Source organism: Salmo salar, chromosome ssa04 (assembly GCF_905237065.1).
Source record: "Salmo salar chromosome ssa04, Ssal_v3.1, whole genome shotgun sequence".
Taxonomy (NCBI): domain Eukaryota; kingdom Metazoa; phylum Chordata; class Actinopteri; order Salmoniformes; family Salmonidae; genus Salmo; species Salmo salar.
In genome coordinates, this window is record NC_059445.1 from 25,519,462 (window position 1) to 25,529,808 (window position 10,347).

At 40.6% G+C, this 10,347-nt stretch overlaps 1 long non-coding RNA gene across 1 annotated transcript; it reads left to right on the plus strand.

Moving 5' to 3' along the window:
• The first annotated feature begins 993 nt into the window (after positions 1 to 993).
• Positions 994 to 8,889, plus strand: LOC123742572 (uncharacterized). The gene is made up of 3 exons (XR_006769730.1): positions 994 to 1,299; positions 8,403 to 8,710; positions 8,814 to 8,889. It is a non-coding gene; the product is annotated as an uncharacterized lncRNA (long non-coding RNA).
• The last annotated feature ends 1,458 nt before the right edge of the window (positions 8,890 to 10,347 follow it).

Genomic DNA, 10,347 nt, shown 5'->3' on the forward strand with positions numbered 1-10,347 from the left:
ATGGAATAGAGGTAAGCACAGGCAGAATACTAGTTCAGTCTGCTATCCAAAAGACTGGGAGACAAATTCACCTTTCAGCAAGACACTCCTAAAACAAAAGGCCAGATATACACTGGAGTTACTTACCAAGACGACATTGAATGTTCCTGAGTGGCCTAGCTACAGTTTTGACTTAAATCGTCTTGAAAATCTGTCAAGACTTGAAAAGGGCTGTCTAGCAATGATCAACAACTAACTTGACAGACCTTGAATAATAAGAAACATTTGTAAATATTGTACAATCCAGGTGTCCAAAGCTCTTAGAGACTTACCCAGAAGACAAAGCTGAAATGTCTGCCAAAGATGCTTCTACAAGGTATTGACTCAGGGGTGTGAAGAATTATGTAAATATTTATGAGATATTTCTGTATTTCATTTTCAATAAATGTGAAAACATTTCTAAAAACACATTTTCACTTTGTTATTATGGGGTATTGTGTGTAGATAGGTGAAGGAAAAACATATATTTAATCTATTTTGAATTTAGGCTGTAAAATGTGGAATAAGTCAATGGTATGAATACTTTCTGAATGGATTGAGGTATTATTGCTTTCACCTGGATTCACCTGGTCAGTCTATGTCATGGAAAGAGCAGGTTTTCCTAATGTTTTGTGCACTCAGTGTTCATACCTCACATAATAGAACACAGGCTACAACACAAGATCATGCGAAGTGCAAACCATTCACAGTGAAATTCTCTATCTTCTCCACTAGAAGGTGCACTGTAACAACATACACTCTGGTTCGTCACTAGACAACAAGTCTACTAACCTGTCCCCCTAGCGCAAGAGGGATAGGTATTATAGGGTAATGAGCTCAGAGCTGATGGCAATAATGGATTATATGATTTCTCACACATACGTCTTCTCCAAGTCCTCCATCTCCACAGGGTGTTGTGATGTTGACAGTGATGATGTGATTACTGACAGGCTTGTCAGCTACACCACTGTAGATGGAGTTGGCAATGATATCAGGTGTGTAATCATTAATCCAAACAGTTGCAACTAGAACTAGAGTTTCTATTGGACAAATTCAGGTAGGTCCCTACCTGTTCCGTTTGCTTCCATTTTAAGTAAGGTTTTGCAACAGAATCTGCGTAATGAATACACCCTAGAGAGCTGCTGGTCTGGTTGAGTCTATTCTCTCCTCTGTACCAGGACAAGGTCACATCTTGCACACATCTGAACAGCTCGAGCTTTAGAGCAATGAACCATTTGTTTGGATGGACAAGGCTCATGCTGCTATATTTCATCATTTATGGTATGTTTCTTTTGTTGTTACTGATTTGCTTCACTAACATAAAGTATTCAATGTTTTAATTGGTAACTTTTGATCTATCATATGTTTGTACGCTTGTTGTGTTTCTTGACAAGGGAGCCTGGACTAGGGGCTGTAGTGTGTGGAGCACAGACCGAATGGGAATATTTACATTAAGGGATAGATACAGACAGAGACTAGTTTCTAAAACAGAGCTCTTTCATGGGATGAAAGAGGTGTAGGCTATAAAAGGTTGTGATCTATACACCAACTACAGAGTATGCCAATACTTTATTGATTCATAAACTCATTTAGATGAGAGATGAATAATCTTTTGGAAACAACAGGCTGACAACCTTTTATAATTCTCTGAGACTGAGACTGTAGCTAGTCATTTGAAATGAACTCACAGAGCTCACAGGCTTACTATGTTTAGGCTCACAGTGCCTGCCCAATGATGTTTGAAAAGACTAATGACTATGGATGTGACAATAAAACATACACCTTTATGGTGTTAGAACTTAGCAATTCCCTCAACCATGTTGAATCATTACAGGACATGGACGTGGCTTCATGCACAAAATGAAAAAATCTATATCTAAAAGTCTTTAGGTAAAATTAACACTCAAAGTGGTACTGAAGCTACATTCGAATGGTACATTTGATGAGTAGCTGAGTTTCATACCATGGGACAAAAAAACTATGGAACATCTTAACTGAACATCTTAACTGAGAATGAAGGCATTCAAGAGCAATAAGAGCTACGACGCAAATATCCGTACAAACGCTTCAGAATTGTGTTCTGAGGGTATCAACAAGTATGCTGATTCCCCATTTCAAGGATCCACAATCCATATGTAATACTTAGGGAGTTAGGGCCCTGCATTTTGTTCTAGAAATGGAGACGCTGTGCTTTTACCAGTTTTTCTAGCATTAACCACCAGTGTTGCTGCAGAACATTCTAGAACATGTTCTGGAATTGACACAAGCTGTCTCCAATCAATCAATTTCTGGTTGTGCATGTGTGTTTGTGGGGGGGGTCGCCTGAGCCAGGGGAGGCATAGCTTTTCAAATCTTAGCGGGCTTTCACAACAAATTGGTTTGGAGTGGTTTATCCGAACTCTGGCACATTTCCCCCTTATTTCGTATCGTTGAACTGGTGTGAACACTATCCCATAGTCAGGAGCGCATTAACATAACAACAATCAAAACAATCAATCCATAATACATTAATTGCTCCACTCATGTAGTTGTTAACATACTCAAATCAATCAGTCAGTTAAAAATATATAATTCAGTTACAAATCATAAATAAACCCCAATTCATTATTCAACCCAAATTTAGAATGACAATGCTTAGTGTTTCACATTAGTTAAGCTATCACTTAAAGACAAAACCCTCAACTTAACGCACACCGACTCTGGCAGAATGTACATTTAACATACAGTATAATTATCCATAATTCTAGTATTAACTTTCCAATCATGATCATAATTACAGATCAGTATCTCAATGCATTCTTAGTCTAAATTACTATACATTTAGCAGTGTAAACCTCCACAATCAACCTGATAACCCAAATTACAATTTTGGACATTCCTATATCGATTACAACCATTCGATACATAAAAGTACTAAAATGAATATCGTAATTTCAAACATAAGCCCTATTCTAAAATGTATGATTTCCCCCCTCATCAATCTACAATGACAAAGCAAAAACATTTTTTTTTTACATTTTTGCAAATGAATTAAGTCATGTTGTTTTCCATGTAAAATAGTCTTTGGGCCTCAAAAACATTATCCACATTAAGGATGTTCAAATAAAATGTTTAGAATTGGAGAAATTGTTGTTTTCTCTCTTGCAAGTTACATGGAGTGGAAGCTTTAGGTAAGTATTAATATTTTAAAGTCAATTAAATTCTAGTAGAAAATTCTAGTGAACAGGATCCTAAAACATTTTAGATGAAAAGATGTTTGGTTTGTGAGTTTGTGTGGGTGAGACTTAAACACAGAAAGATATTAGACTTATACCGTCTGCATACTTTATTATCAAGTGCCTGGAGTATGTAAGCCGGAGGCTAGCTTCTGTTGAAGAACAGGCAGAATACGTTTTCTAAGCAAATTAATATGCAAATCGGGTGATAATGAAGATCATGTTAGTCTTTACCAATTTGCATATCTCATTCACTTAGAAAATGTGAAAACAATGTTTCACAAAAGCACTGTACAGTTACACTCCCAGGCCTACACACCCATGCAGAACAGTCCTCCTTTTTCCTGTGTAAAACTTTCACTTCCGAAGACACCTATAAGACACCTATAGGCTGACATGGATCCTACAAACTGCAAAAAATTATAAATAAAAATCTAATCAAATCAAATTGTATTAGTCACATGCGCCAAATACAACAGGAGACCTTACAGTGAATTGCTTACTTATGAGCCCCTAAAAAACACTGCAGTTTAAAAAAATACGGATAAGAATAAGAAATAAAAGTAACAAGTAATTAAAGAACGGTAGTAAAATAACAATAGCGAGACTATATACAGAGGGGTACCGGTACAGGGGCACCGGTTATATGTACATGTAGGTAGAGTTGTTAAAGTGACTATGCATAGATGATAACAACAGAGAGTAGGGGGGGGGGGGGGCAATGCAAATGGTCTGGGTAGCCGTTCGATTAGATGTTCAGCAGTCTTATGGCTTGGGGGTAGAAGCTGTTTAGAAGCCTCTTTGACCTAGACTTGGCGCTCCGGTACTGCTTGCCATGCGGTAGCTGAGAGAACAGTCTATGACTAGGGTGGCTGGAGTCTTTGACTATTTTTAGGGCCTTCCTCTGACACCGCCTGGTATAGAGGTCCTGGATGGCAGGAAGCTTGGCCCCAGTGATGTACTGGGCCGTTCGCACTACCATCTGTAGTCCCTTGCGGTCGGACGCTGAGCAGTTGCCATACCAGGCTGTGATGCAACCAGTCAGGATGCTCTCGATGGTGCAGCTGTAGAGCCTTTTGAAGATCTGAGGACTCATGCTAAATCTTTTCAGTCACCTGAGGGGGAATAGGTTTTGTCATTCCCTCTTCATGACTGTCTTGGTGTGCTTGGACCATGTTAGTTTGTTGGTGATGTGGACACTAAGGAACTTGTAGCTCTCAACCACTGCAGCCCCGTTGATGAAAATGGGGGCATGCTCAGTCCTCTTTTTCCTGAAGTCCACAATCATCTCCATTGTCTTGATCACGTTAAGGGAGAGGTTGTTGTCCTGGGACCACACGGCCAGGTCTCTGACCTCCTCCCTATAGACTGTCTGGTCGTTGTCGGTGATCAGACCTACCACTGTTGTGTCATCTGCAAACACACCTCTTACATCTTGACGTTCCGCTAGCGGAACACCTGCTCCAATATCCAATGATAGTGCATTGAGTGCCTTTCAGACAGTAGATACGACCTCTCTGTTACCTAGCAAGCTAAGGAACTGGCAGTGGATCAAAAACATATGACTATTTTACACCATTTTAAAGACAAGACTCTCATTAATCTAACCACACTGTCCGATTTCAAAAAGGCTTTACAACGAAAGCAAAACATTAGATTATGTCAGCAGAGTACCCAGCCAGAAATAATCAGACACCCATTTTTCAAGCTAGCATATAATGTCACATAAACCCAAACCACAGCTAAATGTAGCACTAACCTTTGATGATCTTCATCAGATGACAACCCTAGGACATTATGTTATACAATACATGCATGTTTTGTTCAATCAAGTTCATATTTATATCAAAAAACAGCTTTTTACATTAGCATGTGACTAGTATTCCCACCGAACACTGCCGGTGAATTTATTAAATTACTCACGATAAACGTTCACAAAAAGCATAACAATTATTTTAAGAATTATAGATACAGAACTCCTCTATGCACTTTTAAAATAGCTTTTCGTGAAAGCGCATTTTGCAATATTCTCAGTAGATAGCCCGGCATCACAGGGCTAGCTATTTAGACACCCAGCAAGTTTAGCACTCACCAAAGTCAGATTTACTATAAGAAAAAAGTTATTACCTTTGCTGTCTTCGTCAGAATGCACTCCCAGGACTTCTACTTCAATAACAAATGTTGGTTTGGTCCAAAATAATCCATCGTTATATCCAAATAGCGGCGTTTTGTTCGTGCGTTCGACACTATCCGAAACGATAAATAAGGGTGGCGCAATTCGTGACAAAAAAATATTCCATTACCGTATTTCGAAGCATGTCAACCACTGTTTAAAATCAATTTTTATGCCATTTTTCTCATAAAAAAGCGATAATATTCCGACCGGGAATCTGCGTTTAGGTAAACAGACAAAATAAAATAAAGTATGGGGTCGACTGGGGCACGCGCCTAAGCCCATAGTACTCTGATCGGCCACTTGCCAAAAGCGATAATGTGTTTCAGCCAGAGGCTGCCTCGATATCGTTCAGCTTTTTCCCGGGCTCTGAGAGCCTATGGGAGCCGTAGGAAGTATCACGTTATAGCAAAGATCCTCAGTCTTCAATAAAAAGAGCCAAGATGAAACACAACTTGTCAGACAGGCCACTTCCTGCATGGAATCTTCTCAGGTTTCTTCTCAGGACAACTTCACCGCATCAAAGGGACGATGGACGGGGCCATGTACCGTCAGATCTTGGGTGAGAACCTCCTAATCTTCTCAGGTTTTGGCCTGCCATATGAGTTCTGTTAAACTCACAGACACCATTCAAACAGTTTTAGAAACTTTAGGGTGTTTTCTATCCAAAGCCAATAATTATATGCATATTCTAGTTACTGGGCAGGAGTAGTAACCAGATTAAATCGGGGACGTTTTTTATCCGGCCGTGTCAATACTGCCCCCTAGCCCTAACAGGTTAAAAACGCGCTATTAAGTGTCTATAATCAGCATAATTGCTTTCATTGCGTATTATTAATATTATTTAAACTACATAGTTATGTTTCAGTGATATATTGGGGGGGACAAATCATATTTTTCCCAGGATGGGGGGGTCGTGTCCCCCCCGTCCCCCCCGGGATTTCCGCCCCTGGGCGGATGTGTTGTCACCTACCCTTATCACCTGGGGCCGGCCCATCAGGAAGTCCAGGATCCAGCTTCAGAGGGAGCTGTTTGCCAGTTGGTCAGCGCAGTACACGTCCTGGTAATCCGTATGGCCCTGTAGGCTTGTGAATGTTGACCTGTTTAACCTGTTTGGGATAGGGGGCAGTATTTTCACGTCCGGATAAAAAACGTCCCCGATTTAATCTGGTTACTACTCCTGCCCAGAATCTAGAATATGAATAGTAGATTTGGATAGAAAACACTCTAACGTTTCTAAAACTGTTTGAATGGTGTCTGTGAGTATAACAGAACTCATATGGCAGGCCAAAACCTGAGAAGATTAGGAGGTTCTCACCCAAGATCTGATGGTACATGGCCCCGTCCATCGTCCCTTTGATGCGGGGAAGTTGTCATGTCCCCTTAGCAGAAAAACACCCCCAAAGCATAATGTTTCCACCTCCATGTTTGACGGTGGAGATGATGTTCTTGGGGTCATAGGCAGCATTCCTCCTCCTCCAAACACGGCGAGTTGAGTTGATGTCAAAGAGCTCCATTTTGGTCTCATCTGACCACAACACTTTCACCAGTTGTCCTCTGAGTCATTCAGATGTTCATTGGCAAACTTCAGACGGGCATGTATATGTATTCTTGAGCAGGGGGACCTTGCGGGCGCTGCAGGATTTCAGTCCTTCACGGCGTAATGTGTTACCAATTGTTTTCTTGGTGACTATGGTCCCAGCTGCCTTGAGATCATTGACAAGATCCTCCTGTGTAGTTCTAGGCTGATTCCTCAGCGTTCTCATGATCATTGCAACTCCACGAGGTGAGATCTTGCATGGAGCCCCAGGCCGAGGGAGATTGACAGTTCTTTTGTGTTTCTTCCATTTGCGAATAATCGCACCAAATGTTGTCACCTTCTCACCAAGCTGCTTGGCGATGGTCTTGTAGCCCATTCCAGCCTTGTGTATGTCTACAATCTTGTCCCTGACATCCTTGGAGAGCTCTTTGGTCTTGGCCATGGTGGAGAGTTTGGAATCTGATTGATTGATTGCTTCTGTTGACAGGTGTCTTTTTTACAGGTAACAAGCTGTGGTTAGGAGCACTCCCTTTAAGAGTGTGCTCCTAATCTCAGCTCGTTACCTGTATAAAAGACACCTGGGAGCCAGAAATCCTTCTGATTGAGAGGAGGTCAAATACTTATTTCCCTCATTAAAATGCAAATCAATTTATAACATTTCTGACATGCGTTTTTCTGGATATTTTTGTTGTTATTCTGTCTCTCACTGTTCAAATGAACCTACCATTAAAATGATAGACTGATCCTTTCTTTGTCAGTGGGCAAACGTACAAAATCAGCAGGGGATCAAATACTTTTTCCCCCCACTGTATGTCTCTTCAGAGGATGTGACAATGAAACCAGTGCTTAATTTGAGAACAGGATCCGGCACCTCTCAGTTTCGGACTGTTTCATTCCGAAACCTATTTTCCAGGATCCGGTACCTCTCGTGGCATGAACAGTGGCTACCCGTCATTCAGGGCAGGTGGGGCACAGTTTTGAGCCTCACCTGTTTAGCTAGTGGAAATTTGTTAAATATCCCTCTACCATGTGTTTTTCAATTATCCTTGATTTTTTTTATTTTGGAAGGAAAAGAAAACAATCTTTTAGTGAAAGATTTTCCCTTGCTCAGAGAATGTATGTGAACTCAACTACAGACAAAATATTAAACTTACCAGTCCTAAAACTTTGTTTCCTGACCTTCACCATCACATCAGACCTGTTATTAGCAAAGAGAAACTGTGATACTCAAGTCAATAGTGTTGTTCCAGGCAACTACATTGTAGACGTGCTGCACAAATCAACTAACGATAGAATGTCATTGTTATCTTCTGGCATCAGATTGCAATATCATATGGGTGCAGTTACTGACATGTTAAACACTTATCCAGGTATTGTGAGATTTATTGTGTGACTGTTTTTCAGACCTCCTGGAATACTGTTATTGTGTTGACATTGAGTCTCTCTCTGTCCACAGTTCTCTGTGCTTCCCAGCAAACAGTAAAGTCTGAGACTCAGCAGATGAAAGGCATTGTGGGACAGTCTTTATCGTTTCCAGAGAGAGTGTTTAAAACTGGATATTTAAGGTATGGAGAAGACACTACTGCAAGTGTGATCAATGGACAAAGCCATAGATTTAGAAGAGATTTAAAAATCGCGTTAACTGGGACAATGTAACAGGATTATTCAGTCTGTCAGACCTACAGATAGAAGATGCTGGGGTTTATTCTGTGGAGAATAAAGACGGAGAGAAGAGGATACCTAAATTTAACCTCACTCTTTACTGTAAGTGTGTGCGTGTGCGTGTGTGTGCGTGCGTGCGTGCTATATTACAAAAACATTAAATATAAGTTCCATTCCTCCAATGTATTTACTATTTGTCTTCCAGATGTTGTTTCCAAACCTCAGGTGACAGAGTGTGACAGCAGCTCCTGTAGTGTGGTGTGTTCTGTGGACAACAAAAAGAGGTGACCTTGACCTTGTACAGGGGAGAGGAAATACTAAACCAGACCAGCAGTCCTGACCTCACCACTGATCTATCTCTCCGTTTGGAGGTAGAGGAAAGAACTACAACTCCACCTACAGCTGTGTGGCTGCTAACCCTGTCAGCAAGGAGACAGTTCTTGTCCCAAAATGTTGCAGTGAAGATGGTCATCCCAAGGAGACAGGTAAGAGTATCAATTCTGAATTAAAAGCCATCCAGAAAATAACAACTTCCAAAACAATTAAGTAAAACTATTAGTTGAGCCCATTTAAAACATACTGCCAAACCCTTGCGATATTTTACACTAATCATTTCCTTGTGTTTTATTTATTTCAGACAGTGATGGGATGACTCGGGGTATGCTTATTATTGCTGTAATCTGCGTTTTGGTTGTCTCAGGGCTGGTTGGACTTGCAATCAATCTAAAGCCGAGGAAATGAACACTCACAAGGCAGGTATTCATCTTTTAGAGGTCTGAGGTCAGTCAAAACATGTCATAATCTGCCTTTTTATATTATCAAGAAAAGTATTTTGGAAAAGTAGGAACTGTTTTCTTGAACACAGGATGCAGGTCAAATAAAGTGGCACACTTCCTCTGCTTAGTCAGACAGTATTATCATCTCAGACCTTCCTGATACACCTCTCTAAATGTTGAAAAGCAGAAGGCACCCACACAAACACACTCTGACAATCATTACTTTAAAGATTGGATTCTATGGTGCCACAAATACCGCTAGCAGAGAGACGGGTACCCATCGTAAACAGTAGTCCTGAGGGTTTACAGAACCTGTCCAGGAGATGAGCGTCTGTATGTCTCTGTCAGTTAGTCACACCCCCGCCTTATATTTAATTGACTTTATTTGTCTTCATAGATTCATCCGAAAGAGTGCAAGTTGACATTGTATGCAACGATTACTTCACATAAAACAAACAGGTAACCAGGTTAGTAATAATATGCTACAGGCTGATAGACAATAAACCAGCTATTGCAGCCCTCATGGCTACAACTGTAAGGTTTAGCACTATGCAAGCATCTTCTATCTGTAGGCCTGAAAGACTGAATAATCCTGTCATATTGTCCAAGGCGATTTTATTAAGTCTTGAGTTGTACAGACCACCTAAGTTTGATACCAGGCCTGATGTGTCACTGCAACCAGTTTTGACCATATGATATGGTTTGGTTGCACAATTAGAATCCACACAGCACATATGGTATACAGTAATGCCTTTGATCTTCACATTGTCTTTTTAGAGTATGTGCAAAAAAGTCTGTGGACTTTTAAAGTTAGGCTTTGTGTTTCCTCCCACTAGTTTTAGGAAAGATCCTACATGTGTTGTGATGACAGTTGAGTTACCAGATGCAGAACAATGAGTGTAGACAAGAGAGCGTCAGACGTGTCTTGTTTCCTTCCTCTGGTACGAAGTATCTAATAATGAA